At 33.8% G+C, this 21,437-nt stretch overlaps 1 protein-coding gene across 1 annotated transcript in view; it reads right to left on the bottom strand.

Annotated features, from left to right (window-relative positions):
* The window catches only part of CCDC178 (coiled-coil domain containing 178), a 644,800-nt gene that overhangs the window by 395,753 nt on the left and 227,610 nt on the right, over positions 1-21,437 (bottom strand). The window lies entirely within an intron of this gene.

Genomic DNA, 21,437 nt, shown 5'->3' with positions numbered 1-21,437 from the left:
CTTTTAAAGATTATTTGATACATACTCAATAGATAAGTCCAATCCAAGAATGTTTAAATTAATTATTATAATATAATAGGAATGTAAAATCTTATATTTCTATCCAAATAATCATTTTTTTACCTTAATCATTACTGCAAGTCCTGTTTGATCTATGATTAAGCTGAATAGTATAGAAGGGATTCCTGAATCTTATAAAAGTTGAATTAAATAATAACATTTAATGTCTCCTATTCTAGGAAGGTTCAGCAGAACCTTTTATTACTTATTTTTATTAGTCTTTTAAAATTTGGAGTTCCAAGTTTTCTCCAGACACTGAGAAAGTAGTAATATGATATCAATTATACATATGAAATCATGCAAAACATATTTGCCAGATTTTCAGAAATGGCAAAAAAATGAAAAAAAAATATACTTTAATTTGCACTTAAGAGTTCATAAGTAGGGGAGGGGATAGAAGGAAGGAGAGGAAAAGTTGGAACAGAAGTTTTTGCAAGAGTAAATGTTGAAAAATTACTCATGCATATGTTTTGTAAATAAAAAGCTATAATTTTAAAAAAAAATTTAAAAGTTTATTAGTTCTTTCTCTGAAGGTGTATAGCACTTTTTTTTTTTTAATGATGAGTCCTTTGGAATTGTCTCATATCATTGTATTGAACAAAGTAGCCCAGTCTTTCACTGTTGATCATCATTACAACTCTGCACAGTTGATCTCCTTGTTCATCTCACTTCACTTTGCATCAGTTCATACAGTTCTCACAATATTTTCATGTTATCAGCACTCCCCTCATCATGTCCTATAATATAACATTACTCCATCATCATATGCCACAATTTGTTTAGCCATTCCCCAACTGATACGTATTCCTTCAATTTCCAAATCTTTGTCAATGCAAAAAGAGTATTAAAAATGTTTTGTACATATATGTCTATTTTTTTTCTATGATCACTTTGGAATATAGATGTAGTAGTAGTATTGTGTGGTTAAGAGTTATGCCATGCAATTTCTGTGGGTGGAGCTAAAATGGCAGACAGGACACACGTTTCTTTCTGACCTTCTCCCATAACCCTCACAATAATTATGAACCAGCAGAACCCACAAATATTGGGAGTGTAATGAATTACCAGCAGAAGATAATTTTGAAGATCACCAGAAAAGATCTGTTTTAATTGGGGATGGAGAGAGTCAGGCAAGCGCAAAGAACTGCCAGGACAGACAGTGCAGAGCTCCATGGCAGTGCACACTCTGTCAATTGTGCAGACTCTGGAGGAAGACACAAAATCCACATGGCAGAGAATCTAAGAGAAAGAATCCACAGCCATGTTGGCTACTCTACCCTGGTTGCAAGCCAGTAAATCAGCAGAGAAGTTTTCAACACAAACACAAAAGGCAAATAGTGAACACTGAAATGCCAGAATCTCATGGGACCTGGTCATTCCCATGCAGCACTAGGAGTGAGACAGCATGGACCCAGCTAAGCCCTGTACAAACACTTGGGAAACCTCCCCCACCCTAAAAGCAGACCTTAACTTAAAAAAATAAATAAATAAAAAAGTAAAGAGAATTCTAACCATACACAGCATTTATGGTGAAAGATAAGAACAAATTTCAAACACTGAGGAGTTAAAGCAGATCTTCCCCAGATGAAGCCCCAAAAGGTTATATAACCTAGTACCCATGATACAAGGCTCTCCTAGAAGAAATTAAAAGTGATCTTAAAAGAGAGCTATAAGAAAAATGGGGAAAGGAAATGAAAACTTTGCAAGAGGATTTGGAAAAGGCATATAACACCTTAAAAGATAGATTTGATAAAATGGAAAAAGAAAACAAGTCCCAGAAAAACAGAATTTGTGAACAGAAAAAGAAAATAACTAGTTTAAAAAAACCAGAATTTGTGAAATGGAAAAAGAAAATAACTTGTTAAAAAAAAATTTGTGAAATGGAAAAAGAAAATAAATCCTTAAAAAACAGAATTTTTGAAATGGAAAAAATTACATAGAACAAAACAACTCATTTAAAAATTTAATTGGAAAAATACAAAAAGAAGTAAAAAAAAAGTAAATGAAAAAAATAATTCACTAAAATTCAGAACTGAACAAATGAAAAAGAATGACTCAATGAGACAAGAATCAATCAAGCAAAACCAAAATAATGAAAAAAAATTTTAAAAATGTAAAATACCCGAGAAAACAACTGACCTGAAAAATAGATCAAGAAGATACAATCTAAGGATTATTGGACTACCTAAAAACCATAATGAAAAAAGAGCCTAGACACTGTTTTCCATGAAAGCATCAAAGAAAACTGCCCAGATGTCATAGAATCACAAGGTAAAATAACTATTAAAGAATTCACACACACCTCCTGAAAGAGACTGTAAAATTAAAATTCCAAGGAATATCATGGCTAAATTTCATAACTATCAGATCAAAGAAAAAATATTACAAGCAGCCAGAAAGAAAAAAAAATCAAATACCCAGGAGCCACAATAAGGATTTCTCAAAACCTAACAACTTTCATTTTTTAAAAATAACTTTTTATTGATAGAACCCATGCCAGGGTAATTTTTTACAGCATTATCCCTTGCATTCACTTCTGTTCCAGTTTTTCCCCTCCTTCCCTCTACCCTCTCCCCCAGACAGCAAGCAGTCCTTTACATGTTGAATAGGTTACAGTATATCCTAGATACAATATATGTGTGCAGAACCGAACAGTTTTCTTGTTGCACAGGGAGAATTGAATTCAGAAGGTAAAAATAACCCGGGAAGAAAAACAAAAATGCAAGCAGTTTATATTCATTTCCCAGTGTTCTTTCTTTGGGTGTAGCTGCTTCTGTCCATCTTTGATCAATTGAAACTGAATTAGCTCTTTTTATCGAAGAGAACCACTTCCATCAGAATACATCCTCAAACAGTATCGTTGTTGAGGTATATAATGATCTCCTGGTTCTGCTCATTTCACTTAGCATCAGTTCATGTAAGTCTCGCCAGTCCTCTCTGTATTCATCCCGCTGGTCATTCCTTACAGAACAGTAATATTCCATAACATTCATATACCACAATTTACTCAACCATTCTCCAATTGATGGGCATCCATTCATTTTCCAGCTTCTAGCCACTACAAACAGGGCTGCCACAAACATTTTGGCACATACAGGTCCCTTTCCCTTCTTTAGTATCTCTTTGGGGTATAAGCCCAATAGAAACACTGCTGGATCAAAGGGTATACACAGTTTGATAACTTTTTGAGCATAGTTCCAAATTGCTCTCCAGAATGGCTGGATGTGTTCACAATTCCACCAACAATGTATCAGTGTCCCTGTTTTCCCACATCCCCTCCAACATTCCACATTATCTTTCCCTGTCACTCTAGTCAATCTGATTATCTCAGAGCAACTTTCACTTTAAAGGATCAAAGGGCCTATAATCTGATATTCTGAAAAGCAAAGGAATTTGGAATGCAACAAGAATAAATTGCCCTGCTAAATTGACCATTTTCTTTCAAGGAATAAAATGGTCATTCAATGAAACTGGTGAATTCCATTTATTTCTGATGAAAAGATTAGAGCTAAACAAAAAAAAGTGACCTCTAAATATAGAACTCAAGAAAAGCATAAAAAGGAAAAAAGAAAAAAACTCTTGAGAACTGTATTTCTTTTATGGGTACACATAGAGAGTACATGTGTAATCTGATTTTACTGTTATAATATAAAAAAGAAACTAGGGATAGAAAGAAGATTGTACTAGCAAAAAGGGGAAAGTGGAGGTAAAATGAGGGAAATTACATCTCACAAAGAGGCAAAGAAAAATCTATTATAACTGAGGGAAAGAAGAAAGGGTGATGAATAAAGTGTGAATCTTACTCTCATCAGATTTGGCTCAAAGAGAGAATATTAGATATATTTGTTTTCACATAAAAATTTATCTCATCTTATAGAAAAGAAGGAGGGGAAAGAGAGAAAAGGAAGGGGTAAGCTAAATAGAAGGGAAAACAGAAATAGAAGAGAAAAGGTATAAGAAATGGGGCGGGTCTCTAAAGCAGGATGACTGCTTGAGGCAAGAAGTGCTCATAAATAAAATACTGGGGAGGAGGCAAAAGGGAAAAGGAAAGAGAAAAGTATAATTTGGGATGATAAGTGGCAGAAAATACATAATTAATAATATTAACTGTAAATATGAATGGGGTGAACTCACCCATAAAGTGTAAGCAGTTAACAGACTGGATTAAAAGCCAGAATCCTACAATATGTCATTTATAAGAAACACATTTAAAGCAGAGCAATACATACAGAGTAAGGGTAAAAAGGTGGAGCAGAATCTATTATGCTTCAGGTGAAGTAAAAAAAAAAAAAAAAAAAAAGGCAGGGATAGCCATACTGATCTCAGATCAAGCAAAAGCAAAAATTGACCTAATTAAAAGAGATAAGGAAGGAAACTATATCTTGCTAAAGAGTACCATAGATAATGAAGCAATATCAATAGTAAACATATATGCACCAAGTGGTATAGCATCTAAATTTCTAAAGGAGAAGTTAAGAGAGCTGCAAGAAGAAATAGACAGCAAAACTATAACAATGATGGGAAATCTTAACCTTACTCTCTCAGAACTAGATAAATCAAACCACAAAATAAATAAGAAAGAAGTCAAAGAAATAAATAGAATACTAGAAAAGTTAGATATGATAGCTCTTTGGAGAAAACTGAATAGAGATAGAAAGGAGTACACTTTCTTCTTGGCAGTTCATGGAAGCTATATAAAAAGTGACTATATATTAGGACATAAGAGCCTCAAAATCAAATGAAGAAAGGCAGAAATAGTAAACACATTCAGATTAAGATGCAATAAAAATTTAATGCAATAAAATGCCAGGGGAAAATAGACCAAAAAGTAATTGGAACCTAAATAATCTCATCCTAAAGAATGAATGGGTGAAACAGAAAATCATAAACACAAACAATAATTTCATCCAAGAGAATGACAATAGAGACAACATACCAAAAATTATGGGATGCAGCCAAAGTGGAATAAGAGGAAATCTCATATCTCTAGATGTTTACTTGCATAAAACAGAGAAAGAGAAGATCAATGAATTGGACTTGCAACTGAAAAAGCTAAAAAAAGAACAAATTAAAAACCTCCAATCAAATAGGAAACCTGAAATTCTAAAAATAAAAGGAGAACTCAATAAAACTGAAACTAAAAAACCTATTGAATAAATAAAACTAAGAGTTGGTTTTATGGGAAAAAAAACAACAAAATAGATAAATCTTTAATTAATTTGATTAAAAAAGGGAAAGAGGAAAATCAAATTGTTAGTCTCAAAAATGAAAAGGGAAAACTTAACACCAATGAAGATGAAACTAGAGCAATAATTAGGAGTTACTTCATCCAGCTTTATGCCAATAAATTTGACAACCTAAGTGAAATTTATCCATTTATCCTTATCCAAAAATATAGATTGCCTCGATTAACAGAGGAGGAATTAAATTGCTTAAAATATCACATTTTAGAAATTGAAATTGAACAAGCTATTAATCAATTCCCTAAGAAAAAATCCCCAGGACCAGATGGATTTACATGTAAATTCTACCAAACATTTAAAGAATAATTAAATCCAATACTATATAAACTATTTGAAAACTCCTACCAAATTCCTTTTATGACACAGACGTGATACTGATAAGTAAATCAGGTAGGACTAAAACAGAGAAAGAAAATTATACACCAATTCCCCTAATGAATATTAATAGAAAAATCTTATATAAAATATGGACAAAGAGATAACAGAAAATCATCCTAGGATAATACACTATGACCAAGAAGGATTTATACCAAAAATGCAGGGCTGGTTCAATATTAGGAAAACTATTAGCATAATTGACTATGGCAATAACCAAATTAACAAGAAACATATGATCATCTCAATAGATGCAGCAAAAGCATTTGATAAAATCCAACACTCATTCCTATTAAAAAAAAAATAGAAGTATAGGAATAAATGGACCCTTCCTTAAAACAGTCAGTAGCATCTATTTAAAATCATCAGCAAGCATCATATGTAATGGAGATAAACTAGAACCATTCCCAATAAGATCAGGGGTGAAACAAGGTTGCCCACTATTACCATTACTATTCAATATTGTAATATAAATGCTAGCTTTGACAATAAGAGGGAAAAAAGAGATTAAAGGAATTAGAGTAGGTAATGAGGAAATCAAATTATCACTCTTTGCAGATGATATAATGTTTTACTTAAAGAACCCTAGAGAATCAACTAAAAAACTATTAGAAGTAATCCACAACTTTAGCAAAGTTGCAGGATATAAAATAAATCCACATATATCATCAGAATTCTTAAACATCACTAACAAAATCAATAGCAGGAGATACACAGAGAAATTCCATTTAAAACAACTGTCAATAATATAAAATATTTGGGAATCTAGCTGCCAAGGGAAAGTTAGGAACTATGTGAGCAAAACCATAAAACACTTTTCACACAAATAAAGTCAGATGTAAATAACTGGAAAAATATTAAGTGCTCTTGCATAGGCCAAGAGAATATAATAAAGACAATAATGCTACCTAAACTAATCTATTTATTTAGTGTTATACCAAACAAGCTCCCAAAAAAACTATTTAACTGACCTAGAAAAAATAATAAAATTAATCTGGAAGAACAAAAAGTCAAAAATTTCAAGGGAACTAATGAAAAAAAAAAATCAAATGAAGATGGCCTAGCTGTACCTTATCTAAAACTGTATTATAAAGCAGTAATCATCAAAACCATTTACTACTCACTAAGAAATAGACTAGTTGATCACTGGAAGAACTTAAGTTTTCATAGAACAAAATAGTCAATGACTATAGCAATCTAGTGTTTGACAAACCCAAAGACCCCAGCTTTTGAGATAAGAATTCAGTTTTTGACAAAAACTGCTGGGAAAATTGGAAACTATTATGGCAGAAACTAGGCATAGACCCACACAAAACACCGTATATCAAGATAAGGTCAAAATGAATTCATGATCTAGACATAAAGAATGATACTATAAACAAATTAGAAGGACATAGGATAGTTTACCATGCATATCTGTGGAGGAAGAAGGAATTTGTGAGGAATTTGTAACCAAAGAACAACTAGAGGCAGATCCAAGATGGCCGAGAGGACATACATTTGTTTCTGAGCTCTCTTACTACCCTCACACTAATTATGAAATTCAGCCTCTGAAACAGGACTGGACTGGTAGAATCCATGAATTTTGGGAGTGCAGCAAATTACCAGCAGAAGATAATTTCAAAGATTGCCAGAAAAGGTCTGTTTTGGTGGTGGGGAGGAGGTGGCCAGGTGCAGGCAGGGAGGCAGAGCATAAAGGCCAGCACATGCTGAGCAGATTCAGGGTGAGGTGTGGACTCCATAAGGTGGAGAATCTATGGGGAAGATTCTACCATAGTGTTGGCTACTCTGACCTGGTTGCAAGCCAGTAGAGCAGCAGAGAAGTTATAAAATATCCAACACAAATGCAAAAGATAAAAAGTCTAAGCCAAAGTTCCAGAATCTCACTGGACCTGGCTACACCCACTCAACACAGGGGCTGAGTCAGAGTTATCCCGGCCCAGCCACTGCCACTCCTCTGTCACTTCCAGGTGTCTGTAGAGGAAGCTTGGAATTTCCTTGCCCTAAAAACAGATCCCAACTTTTTTTTTTTTAAGTGAGTAAAAAAGTAAAGAGAGCTCTAATTGTAGACAGCTTCTATAGTGAAAGAGAAGAACAGATTTCAAACCCTGAGGAGACTAAAGGCAGATTGTCTCTAGATAAAGCTCCAAAGTTTGATATAACCTGGTCCCTACCACACAAGGCCCTCCTAGAAGAAATTTAAAAGGATCTAAAAAGAGAGCTAGAAGAAAAATGGGAAAAGGAAAGGAAAACTTTGCAAGAGTGTTTGGAAAAGAAAGGAAAACAACTCCCTGAAAACCAATATGTGAAATGTAAACGGTAATGTACTCCCAGGAAAACAGAATTTGTGAATTGGAAAAGGTAAAGAACTCCCAGGAAAACAAATTTGTGAATTGGAAAAAGAAAATAACTCCTCAAAAAACAAACAGACAAACAAACAAACAAACTTGTGAAACGAAAAAAAATTCCATAGAACAAAACAACTCATTTAAAAACTCAATTGGACAAATACTCCAATGAGTATCTGTTATACTAGTTTCCAACTTTCCCAGCAGTTTTTGTCAAATAGTTAATTCTTATTCTAAAAGCTGGGGTCTTTGTGTTTGTCAAACAATAGAGTGCTATAGTTATTGACTATTTTGTCCTGTGAACCTAACTTATTCCACTGATCAACTAGTCTATTTCTTCGCCAGTAGTAAATGGCTTTGATGACTGCTGCTTTATAATATAATTTTAGATCTGGTACAGCTAGGCTACCTTCATTTGATTTTTTTTCCCATTAGTTCCCTTGAAATTCAAATTTGGATTTACTCAAAATCCAACGGCAAGAGATACACAAAGAAATTCTATTTAAAATAACTGTCAATAACATAAAATATTTGGGAATCTATCTGCCAAGGGAAAGTCAGGAACTATATGAACAAAACTACAAAACACTTTCCACACAAATAAATCAGATCTAAAATATTAAGTGTTCTTGGATAGGTCAAGGGAATATAATAAAGGTGATAATACTACCTAAACCAATCTATTTATTTAGTCCTATACCAGTCAAACTCCCAAGAAATTATTTAACTGATATAGAAAAAAATAACAACAAAATTTATCTGAAAGAAGAAAAGGTCAAGAATATCAAGGGAACTAATAAAAAAAATCAAATGAATGTGGCCTAGCTGTACCAGATATAAAACTATATTATAAAGCAGCAGTCATCAAAGCCATTTACTACTGGCTAAGAAATAGACTAATTGATCAGTGGAATAGGTTAGGTTCACAGGACAAAATAGTCAATAACTATAGCATTCTAGTGTTTGACAAACCCAAAGATCCCAGCTTTTGGAGTAAAAATTAACTATTTAACAAAAACTGCTGGGAAAGTTGGAAACTAACATGGCAGAAATTAGGCACTGATTAATACTTAACTCTGTATACCAAGATATGGTCAAAATGGGTTTATGATCTAGACATAAACAATGAGATTATAAATAAATTAGAAAAACATAGGATAGTTTACTTCTCAGATTTGTGAAAGAGGAAGGAAATTGTGACCAAAGAAGAACTAGAGATCATTATTGATCACAAAATAGAAAATTTTGATTATATTAAGTTAAAATGTTTTTGTACAAACAAACTACAGATCAGATTAGAAGGGAAGCAATAAACTGGGAAACATTTTTACATTCATAGGTTCTGATAAAGGCCTCATTTCAAATTATGTAGAGAATTGACTCAAATTTATTAGAAATCAAGCCACTCTCCAATTGATAATGGGCAAAGGGTATAAACAGACAATTTTCAAATGAAGAAATTGAAACTATTTCTAGTCATATGAAAAGGTGCTCCAAATCACTCCTGATCAGAGGAATGCAAATTAAGACAACTCTGAGATACCACTACACACCTCTCAGATTGGCTAAGATGACAGGAAAAGATAGTGACAAATGTTAGCGTGTATGTGGGAAAACTGGAACACTGATATGTTGCTGGTGGAACTGAGATGGGATCCAACCATTCTGAAGAGAAATTTGGAACTATGCTCAAAAGTTATCAAACTGTGCATATCCTTTGATCCATCGTGTTTCTAGTGAGATTATATCCCAAAGAGGTCTTAAAGGAGGGAAAGAGACTCACATATGCAAAAATGTTTATGGCAGCCCTCTTTGTAATGGCAAGAAAGTGGAAACCGCTCAAATGCCCATCAATTGGAGAATGGCTGAATAAATGATGATATATGAATGTTATGGAATATAATTGTTCTGTATGAAATGACCAGCAGAATGATTTCATAGAAATTTGGAGAGACCTACATGAATTGATACTAAGTGAAATGAATAGAACCAGGAGATCACCATACACAGCAACAAGATTATACGTTGATCAATTCTGATGGAAATGACTCTCTTCAACAATGAGATGATTCAATCTAGTTCCACTTGTTTTATACTCAGAAAGAGAACCATGGGAACTGAGTGTGGACCACAACATAGCATTCTCACTGTCTCGATTGTTAGTTGCTTGCATTTTGTTTTCTTTCTCAGTTTTTCTTCCTTCTTGATCTGATTTTTTCTTGTACAGCAAGATAACTGTATAAATATGTATACATATATTAGATTTAACATGTATTGGACTACCTGCCATCTAGTGGGAAGAAGAGGAAACTTTGGAACAAAAGATTTTTCAGGGGCCAGTGTTGAAAAAATTATGAATGCATGTGTTTTGTAAATAAAAAGCTTTAATTAAAAAAAATTATGCCAGTTTTAAGGGTCTCTTGGGTTTAGTTCCAAATGTTTGAACCAGTTCACCACTCCACCAATAGTACATTAGCATGCCTATTTTCCCATCATTCCCTACAGCATTTGTTATTTCTAATAGATATGAAGTGGTTATTTTAATTTGCTTTTCTCTAATCAGTAGTGATTTATGGCATTTTAATATAATTACAAGTAACTGATTTTTTTTCTTCTGAAAATTGCTTGTTTATAACCTTTAACTATTTACCTTTTGAAGGATGGTTCTTATTTTTGCAAATTTGACTCAGTTTAGAAATGAAGGCTTTAGAAAAATTTGTTGTGAAAATTTTTATTATTACTTTATCCCTAGTTCTCCCTTTTAATTAGGTATGTTTTTGTTCTTGCTTCTTTCTGCTTCAGCCTTTTAACTCCGTGTGCCCTTATGTATCAAAAGTGGCTCTTGAAAACAATATATTGTTGGATTCTGGTTTCTAATATATTCTGCCTCTGCTTCTATTTTATGGATGAGGTCATCTTATTTAAATTCACAGTTATGGTTACTCCCATTTTCTTCTGCTTCCTTTGTATTTTTTTTCCTATTGCTCCTCAAAAGTGTTTTTTTGTTTGTTTGTTTGTTTGTTGCTTCTAATCACTGCCTCCATTAATCTGGCCTTATTTTTATTACCCAAGTCTTACAGTCCTTTAATGTCAAAGCTACTAAATCTTTTTATATCCTGCTATCCAATATATATCCAGTTATATATAACTATATATCACAGTTATCCTGACTGTGACTCCATGATATGTAAAATCTTTCTGGCTGTTTGCAATGTCTCTTCGACCTGGAAGCTTTGGAATTTGACTATAATATTTCTGGGAGTTTTCATTTTGGATTTTCTTTCAGGAAGTGATCACTGGATTTTATTTTTTTTTATTTTACCCTCTGTATCTGAGCTATCAGGAAGTTTTCCTTGATAATTTCTTGAAATATAATATCTATGCTCTTTCTTTAAGTACAACTTTCAGATAATCTAATAATATATTTTTATATCAGTTGTTTTTCCAATGAACTAGCTCACATTTCTTCTCTTTTTCATTCTTTTAAATATTTTATTTTTTGATGTCTCATGGACTTATTAGCTTATACTTACCTAATTCTAACCTGTAAGGAGTTCTTTTTTTCAATGAATTTTTGTACCTCCTTTACTAATTGGTCTATTCTGTTTTTTTTTTAAGTTTTTTCCTTCACTAATTTTTGTGCCTCTTTTATTATTAAACTACCCCCAGAAAGAGAACCATGGGAACTGTTCTGTTTTTCAAGGTGCTGTTTTCTTTCTTTTTTTTTTTTTCATAATTATAACTTTTTATTTATAGAATTCATGCCTGGGTAATTTTTTACAATATTATCCTTTGCATTCACTTCTGTTCTGACTTTTTCCCTTCCTCTCTCCACTGCCTCCCCCCAGATGGCAAGCAGTCCTATACATGTTAAATATGTCACAGTATATCCTAGATACAATATATGTGTGCAGAACTGAACAGTTCTCTTGTTGCATGGGAAGAATTGAATTCAGAAGGTAAAAATAACCTGGGGAAAAAAACAAAAATGCAAGCAGTTTACATTCATTTCCCAGTGTTTTTTCTTTGGGTATAGCTGCATTTGTCCATCATTGATCAATTGAAACTGAGTTAGATCTCGTTGTCGAAGAAATCCACTTCCATCAGAATACATCGTCATACAGCATCATTGTTGAAGTATATAATGATCTCCTGGTTCTGCTCATTTCACTTAGCATTAGTTCATGTAAGTCTCTCCAAGCTTCTCTGTATTTATCCTGCTAGTCATTTCTTACAGAACAATAATATTCCATAACATTAATATACCACAATTTACCCAACCATTCTCCAGTTGATGGGTATCCATTCATTTTCTAGTTTCTAGCCACTACAAACAGGGCTGCCACAAACATTTTGGCACATACAGGTTTTTTCCCTTCTTTAGTATCTCTTTGGGGTATAAGCTCAGTAGTAGCACTGCTGGATCAAAGAGTATGCACAGTTTGATAACTTTTTGAGCATAGTTCCAAACTGATCTCCAGAATGGCTGGATGTATTCACAATTCCACCAACAATGTATTAGTGTCACTATTTTCCCACATCCCCTTCAACATTCCGCATTATCTTTCCCTGTCATTCTAGCCAATCTGACAGGTGTATAGTGGTATCTCAGAGTTGTCTTAATTTGCATTTCTCTGATTAATTATGACTTGGAGCATCTTTTCATATGGCTAGAAATAGTTTCAATTTCTTCATCTGAGAATTGTCTGTTCCTGTCCTTTGACCATTTATCAATTGGAGAATGGCTTGATTTTTTATAAATTAGAGTCAATTCTCTATATATTTTGGAAATGAGGTCTTTATCAGAACCTTTGACTGTAAAAATGTTTTCCCAGTTTATTGTTTCCCTTCTAATCTTGTTTGCATTAGTTTTGTTTGTACAAAACCTTTTCAATTTGATATAATCAAAATTTTCTATTTTGTGATCAGTAATGATCTCTAGTTCTTCTTTGATCATAAATTCCTTCCTCTTCCACAAGTCTGAGAGGTAAACTATCCTATGCTATTCTAATTTATTTATAATCTCATTCTTTATGCCTAGGTCATGAACCCATTTTGACCTTATCTTGGTGTACGGTGTTAAATGTGGGTCAATGCCTAGTTTCTGCCATACTAATTTCCAATTTTCCCAGTGATTTTTGTCAAATAGTGAGTTCTTATCCCAAAAACTGGGGTCTTTGGGTTTGTCAAACACTAGATTATAAAAGTTATTGGCTGTTTTGTCCTTTGAACCTAACCTATTCCATTGATCAACTAGTCTATTTCTTAGCCAATACCAAATGGTTTTGGTAACTGCTGCTTTATAATATAATTTTAGATCTGGTACAGCTAGACCACCTTCATTTGATTTTTTTTCATTAATTCCAAGGTGCTATTTTCTTAAATATTTTTGTGCCTCTCTTAGCATTTTGTTAATCATCTTTTCATAATGTTATTGCATCACTCATTTTCCCCAATTTTTTTCTATCCCTCATTTCTTTTTTTTTAATGTTTCTGGGAATTCTAGTTGGGGTTAATTCCAATTAACATTTTTCTTTGAAACTTTATTTTGTAGCTGTTTCGCACTGTTGTCTTCTGATTTAATTTCATGGTTTTCCTTGCAATAATAGTAGCTTTCTAAGCCCAATTCTTTTATTCTTGTTTGCTTTTTCTTTCCAGTCTATTTCTTAACTTTGAACTTTCTGTTAAAATTGGGTTCTACTCTCTGGGGCAGGGAGAGAGGGCATTATCCCAACCTTCAGGCTTTTTCTTGCCACTATTTCAGAACTAATTATGGGGGTGGTCAGCACTTTTTGGTGCTTTAAAAGTGGTATGTTCCTGTGAGAAATATGGTTTATATATCCAAGAATATCCAAGAAGCACCCTTGCATTAGTGCTTTCTTTGTTCTTCACCCTGGAACTGTAACCTAGAACTGCTTATGGACAGTAATGTTGCCAATCAGTGTCAGCTGTACATAAATGCCAACAGAGGTTTTTGTGTAATCTCTTTCTGATGAGTTGTCCAAGTCCCTTACTGTTTCTGGGCTGAGAGCTCCCAAAAGCCAATGATGATTCTGCATGTGCTCCAGATAAGCTTCTCCCTCTCCTTCCACTTCTTCTCCCACCCAGTGTCACAATCTTGTTCTGCTGACTTTTAAGTTTTCTTAGGCCAGAAAAAAAATGTTTCACTTTGAACTGTTGTTGGCTCTACTGCTGATTTGATCTGAGGTATTATTTAAAGTTATGTGAAGGGTTGAGAGAGTTCAGCTTGGCTGCCTAGATCTGCTATCTTGATTCTGCCCCTCAGCAAAATCTTGTGATATACCTACTATATCTGAAACACTATATTAGACATTAGAGATACAAAGATATAACAAAGATTCTGTTTTCAAAGAATATATTGAGGGAAGGTAGGGAATGGAGAAAAAAGATCTGTCTTTACTAAAATACATTCTAGTATATGAAAAATACAAAGAAAATATCTGAGGTTAGTACTATGAGAAAGTGGAAGGAGAGAGCCCTTTTCCCCTTAAAGATTGGGTGATAGAGAGATTTTGATATTACAGTTCTTGTTAGGCAGAGATGTGAAAACAAAGGCACACTTACAAAGCATCAGCACATAATTCTGATCAATGAATACCTCTATTAATTTGTGTTATTGAAAGAAGATGCTGGGGAAGCTGAAAGTGTGTGGGAAAAGGGGTTCTTCTTGGAAGGAATGAAAATCTTCGTTGGAGAAAAGGAGGAGGACAAGAGGCTAGATATGTCTATTCTGTTTTCTTTCAAATAAAACACAATAAGAGGCTTTGACACATGGGACTTAGATTTACCAATTGAGAAGTTATGTCAAGATATTGATAAGGGTTCATTCTATTTCTATGAGCTTAACACAAGATATAATATATTGGCTTAATAATGAAAAGGTGTTAACTTACTTAAGATTTAACTAAAGGGACTCATTTGTTTATTAATTAATCAATTACTAAATACTTACTAAGTACTAGGGCTATCAAAATCAAAAGTGATTTAGTCTATCTCCTCAGAGGAGACAACGAGGGGGAAGAGAAAGAAAACATCATAGAATATAAGTATTAAAAAACATAATTACAAAGTCATTTTGAAGAGGCAAAAACAACAGGAAATGTCTCCTTTCAAAATGATACCTGAACTGTTATAAAGGAGGCTAGGAATTCCAAGAGACAGAGAGGTATAAGAAATAACTTCTAGGAATGTGGAATGGTCACCCATGGAGAAGTGGAATAAGGAGAGCAAAAGTTATTCCATTCTATAACAACCATAAGAAGCTTATCATTTGCCCAAAGTGCCTCCTACTAGAATAGAGACATTAATTTCTGAAAAAAAAATTTATTGTGTTATTAGAATAGCTATTCTTTTGCTCAGAGTTAATTTTCATAAATGGAGGCAAAGTATGGGCTCATTTATTGGCAGGCAGGATGTCCCTGTTGATAAATGTTATTTTGCTCATAGAATGGCTACAGTGTATCCTTTTGTTCAATTTCAAACATGACAATTCAATGGCAGTGGCATGCCACCAGCTAATACCGTGTCTCCTGTTTGTTTATGCAGGGTCTTCTCATTGGCTGTCATCTTGCTGAATTAAGTTCTGCTTCCCTAATATCCCTACAAGAAGAACTTTTGATTCCTGGTCATCAACTTCCAGGTGGCAAGTCAGGATATTATTTAAAATTAAAACCTCAGGTATAATTTAAATAAGGTTACCATGTATTATCATTATTGATTAAGATAACCAATATTTTTAAAGATGAGCAACCTAGGCAAAAACAAACTGGCAAAGCATAAGGAACATATCTTATAAAGAAAATGAAATTTTAATATCTAGGTCTCAATGAATGTAGGATAAAACTAATTTTAAAGATGGATTTTAGGGCTGGAGGAAAGGAGGGGGGAAGGGAGGTAGAAGGAGTAAGGGAAAAGTGTCTTCTAACTGACCAATTCCAGGTCTTCTCTACTCCCACAGGTTGTTGTTTGTTTTTTTAATGACATCAGGGAGGTGATGCCATGAAATGCAAGGGAATTGGATTTGAGGGAAGGAGGGCTTTCCTTTATGGAATCAGGAAGGTGGGAACAATAAAAAAGTCCAGAGCACAAGAAACCATTAAGGAGAAGTGGATGATAAAGATTTACCCATAGACAAAGGCTACAGGAGGGCTTTCCTTTATGGAATCAGGAAGGTGGGAACAATAAGAAAGTCCAGAGCTATCTGGGTCCAGTGGCAAGACTGAAGATGGCCCTGGAGAAAATGGGAGATCTTGGCCTTTTAAAGTTAAGGTCTTCAACAAGTTTCAGTTTGACAACAATCCAAATATATTCACTTGTGAAGAGGTTTATATTAGACATTAGAAAACAATTCAGAATTATATAAATAAAATCACTAGAATGCCCATACCTTTTTGACCCAGAGATTACAAAATTATTCATATATTACCAGAAAATGATTGGTGAAAAGAAAAAATGACCTTATATACAGCAAAATGTTTATGGCAGCTCTTTTGGTTATAACAAAGAACTGGAAATAAGTAGATGCCTATCAAGCGTGGAATGGCTAAATAAATTATAGTACATGTAATGGAATGCTATTGGGCTCTAAGAAATATGATGAATATTGAGATTCAGGAAAAAAATCTTACATGACTAAGGCAGAGTAAAGTAAACAGATCCAGGAAAACAATAAACATAATGATAGGCAATATAAGGAAAGAGCAATCAAAAAAGAATCAAAATTTAATGTTTCAAAACTTTAGAAGACTATATTTTATATGAATTCACATGTATAATCTAAAGTAAGTAGTTTATGTCCTCAATAAGGGTGCAGAAGAGGGAGCAAAGGAGAGAATTTGGAACTTAAAAATGTTAAAAATTATTTTTCATGTAAATGGAAAAAAATATATAAAAACCAAAACTTAAAAGCTCAAGACTGACCCTAAAGAAAAACTATTAGAAAACATCTTTGCCTCTTCCTTTATAAATATTGCATTTCATGGAAGTGAAACATTGCATACATCATCAAACTGATTTGATATATTTTCAAGTTTTGCCAATTTTTTTCTTTTCTTCTTTAAAAAAATCCTTTGTAGGGATGGAGTCTAGATGACAGACTAGAGCCCGGAATTTGTCTGAGCTCAGGCAAAATCACCTCTGAAAAATATTAAAAATAAGCCTCCAAATAAATTCTGGAATTGCAAAACCAATGAAAGAATGGAATAAAGAAATTTTCCAGGCAAAGACATATTGGAAGGTTAGCAGGAAAGGTCTGTCTCATGGGGGAAAGAATAGAATGCAGTACAGTGCAGGTCTTAGTGCAAGCCATGCCTAGCAAGCCATTCCAGCCTAAGCAATTAAATATGCAGCCCCAGCTGTTTCCTGAGCGCCCAGCCAACAGAAGATAAGGGAGTTAGACAACTAGTCAAAAGGAGATTACAAAAGATTATTTACTGGCACTGAAAGTCAGATCCAAACAAATAAAAATATATTAATCACTTATTGGTAGGCCACGCCTATATAATAAAAATGTCAATTCTACTTAAAATTTATTTATTCAGTCTTATACAAAATATCCAAAAATTTGTTTTATAAAGCTAGAAAAAAGAAGAACAAAATTCATCTCAGAGAATAAAAGGCTAAGAATATCAAAAGAATCAATGAAAAAAATAAAGTTAAGAAAGGTGGTTTAGTTACATCAATCTCAAAATAATACAAAATGGTAATCATTAAAACTATCTGGTATTAGCTAAGAATAAAGTGGCAGTTCAGTGGATTAGATTAGATACATAATACACAGTAGTAAGTGACCATGATAATCTAGTATGTAATAAATGTACAGATCCAAACTTTGGGGACAAAAAACTCACTTTTTGACAAAAACTGCTAGAAAAATTCAAAAGTTGTTTGGCAAACTAGGTACAGACTAACATCTCACACTATAAATATTTAGTGTAAGATAAGATACAGATACATAGCATATAAAGTCAAAATGGGTACATGATTTACACATAAAGGGTGATACTATAAGCAAATTATGGGAACATGGAATAGTTTATCTGTCAGGTATATGGATAAGGGAAGAATTTATGACCAATGTGGGAGGAAAAATCACCCAGATGAACAAAGGAGAAGCTGAAGCAGATCTCTAAGCCCAAACCACACTTTATTAGAAGAGTTCAGTTCCCCTCCAACTAAATGAGCTCCTAACCTCTCTTTCAATCTGAAGTACTACCTTCCTTCAGGGCTATATTTTTAGAGGATTACAACAAGTATGCTAAAAATAAAACAAACAAATAGACTGAACTATGAGTATCATTAAGGTCACAAGGTACAAGATAAGCAGTGCAGGAAATATTTCCACTGACTAGATGGTCATAAGATGGATGACCTACCTTTTGGGTTGAGCATTCTGTTGATCATGAGATGGATGAGCCATCCCTTAGATTGGACAAATGCACATCCCCAAGAATACTTTGCTGGTAGTGGAGAGAAGCATAAGGACTTTCCAACATGCCAGCATGGAATGTGGGCAAAGCAGGATAAAGATAGCTTCATTTCAGTGTTCTTCTGGTACTTTTGGTAGTCATGCAAATAAGTCTCATGCCTAATACACAAATAATTGCTATTATATAAGCATGAAGTCTGCAAACAGCATCTCTATCAAAATGTATACAAAATTTAAAATCTTATACAAACTATAAATTACTTATTCTTATACTTACTATTAGATGATTAACTAGATTAATATCATTAAAGAATAAGTACTAACAATCATTCCCCCCATAATATCATAATGAACTTATTAATACTAGAGTGTGAGTAGGTGTAAAGGGCTGAAATTCTGAATAGGTGCACTTGAATCAGACAACCGAGCACTTAAGGCTAATTACCTATTGGACAATAACTCTATTAGCATGTTTGGAATTTCGTTTTTCACAGTTAATGCTAGCTCAATGTTGGGGATTGCCTAGGAGAATCATAGGAGGGATTAGGGAGTAAAATGAGACAAGCCAGAGTCACTTTAGAGGAGGATGATGAAAAGGGAAGTTGGTGGAAAGTTTGTGGCAATTTTGTCCATCCCCTTCACTTCTCCCCTTAAAGACCGATAATTTTGCTTATCCTGACTCCAGGTGATTCTGAGGCCTCTAGGGAACTAGCCTGGAACTTACAACTAGGAGTTCCCAAGAAATCAATTTTCTTACAAACAAATAGACTGAACTATGAGTATCATTAGGGTCACAAGGTACAAGATGAGCAGTGCAGGAAATATTTCCACTGACTAGATGGTCATAAGATGGATGACCTACCTTTTGGGTTGAGCATTCTGTTGATCATGAGATGGATGAGCCATCCCTTAGATTGGACAAATGCACATCCCCAAGAATACTTTGCTGGTAGTGGAGAGAAACATAAGGACTTTCCAACATGCCAGCATGGAATGTGGGCAAAGCAGGATAAAGATAGCTTCATTTCAGTGTTCTTCTGGTACTTTTGGTAGTCATGCAAATAAGTCTCATGCCTAATACACAAATAATTGCTATTATATAAGCATGAAGTCTGCAAACAGCATCTCTATCAAAATGTATACAAAATTTAAAATCTTATACAAACTATAAATTACTTATTCTTATACTTACTATTAGATGATTAACTAGATTAATATCATTAAAGAATAAGTACTAACAATCATTCCCCCCATAATATCATAATGAACTTATTAATACTAGAGTGTGAGTAGGTGTAAAGGGCTGAAATTCTGAATAGGTGCACTTGAATCAGACAACCGAGCACTTAAGGCTAATTACCTATTGGACAATAACTCTATTAGCATGTTTGGAATTTCGTTTTTCACAGTTAATGCTAGCTCAATGTTGGGGATTGCCTAGGAGAATCATAGGAGGGATTAGGGAGTAAAATGAGACAAGCCAGAGTCACTTTAGAGGAGGATGATGAAAAGGGAAGTTGGTGGAAAGTTTGTGGCAATTTTGTCCATCCCCTTCACTTCTCCCCTTAAAGACCGATAATTTTGCTTATCCTGACTCCAGGTGATTCTGAGGCCTCTAGGGAACTAGCCTGGAACTTACAACTAGGAGTTCCCAAGAAATCAATTTTCTTACCAAGAAAGAGATGGAAAGCATTATGGAATGCAAAATGAATAATTTTGATTATATTATATTTAAAAGGTGTAGTGTTCTCCTTGGTTTTCTGGAGGTCTTAGGACTAGCCTTCCTTTAAGTAGAGTAATCACCACAAGAAAGCCAGGTGTTACAGTTCAAATAAAGTCCTTTATTGTCTCCTTGTCTGGGACTGGGTAGTTTTCTGGAGAGCCTTTCAGACCCGACTTTGTCTCAATGGAGTAAGTACAGGAGGCCAGTCACCACGGTGGTGTGAGATGAAGTGAATCTCCCCCAGTCTAAGGGCTTTTGCTTCAGCCTCCAGCCACCACAAAAGTGGGCAATGGAATGAATTTCTCTTTCAGTCCCTGTTGGCTATTACATTTTCTATTATAATTATATTATCATAGGTGTGAATCTTGTGGAATTATATTAAGTACTAAGTACATGTACTTAACTAGAGACTATTAATCACATGCTAAACTAGATAACCCCTGTCTTTATCAATTTCACTGAGTTAGCACCTTGTAAGAATCCTTGTTTTAAGTACAAGAGTTCTGGCCCAAACCAAAAAGTTTTGTACAAACAAAACTAATGCAGTCAAGATTAAAAGGAAACCAAGGAACTAAAATTTATGGCAAGTTTCTCTATTAAAGACTTTATTTCTTTAATATATTGAGAATGGGGTTAAATTTATAAGAACACAGATTATTCCCCAATTCATAAATGGTAAAATGTTTTGAATAGACATATTTCAGATGAAGAAATCAAAGCTATATGCAATCATATGAAAAAAGCTCTAAATCACTATTGACTAGAGAAATACAAAATAATATAGCTCTAAAGTACCATCTCACAACTATCAGACCAGCTATTATGACAGAAAAAGAAAATGAACAATTTTGGAGGGGATATGGAAAAACTGGGACACTAATAAACTGTTGTTGAAATTATCAAGTGATCCAATCACTCTGGAAAGGAATTTAAAACTATATCCAAAAGCCTATAAAATTATATATCTTTTGTCCTATAAATACCACTTCTAGCTCTGTTTTTTAAAGAGATCAAAGGAACAGGATCTATCTGTACAAAAATATTTATAACACTTTTTTTTGGTGGCAAATAATGGAAAATCAAAGAGATGACCATCAAATAGGGAATAGTTGAACTGGTTGTGGTATATGATTATGATGGAATGCTATTGTGCTATAAGAAATGATGAGGACACTTTCAGAAAAACCTGTAAAGTTTTACACGAACTGATGCAAAGTGAAATGAGAAAAATAGGAGAATAT

Source organism: Antechinus flavipes, chromosome 1 (genome assembly GCF_016432865.1).
Source record: "Antechinus flavipes isolate AdamAnt ecotype Samford, QLD, Australia chromosome 1, AdamAnt_v2, whole genome shotgun sequence".
Lineage (NCBI taxonomy): Eukaryota > Metazoa > Chordata > Mammalia > Dasyuromorphia > Dasyuridae > Antechinus > Antechinus flavipes.
The sequence above is the reverse complement of the archived record's forward strand: the minus strand, read 5'-3'. Positions and strand labels throughout refer to the sequence as shown.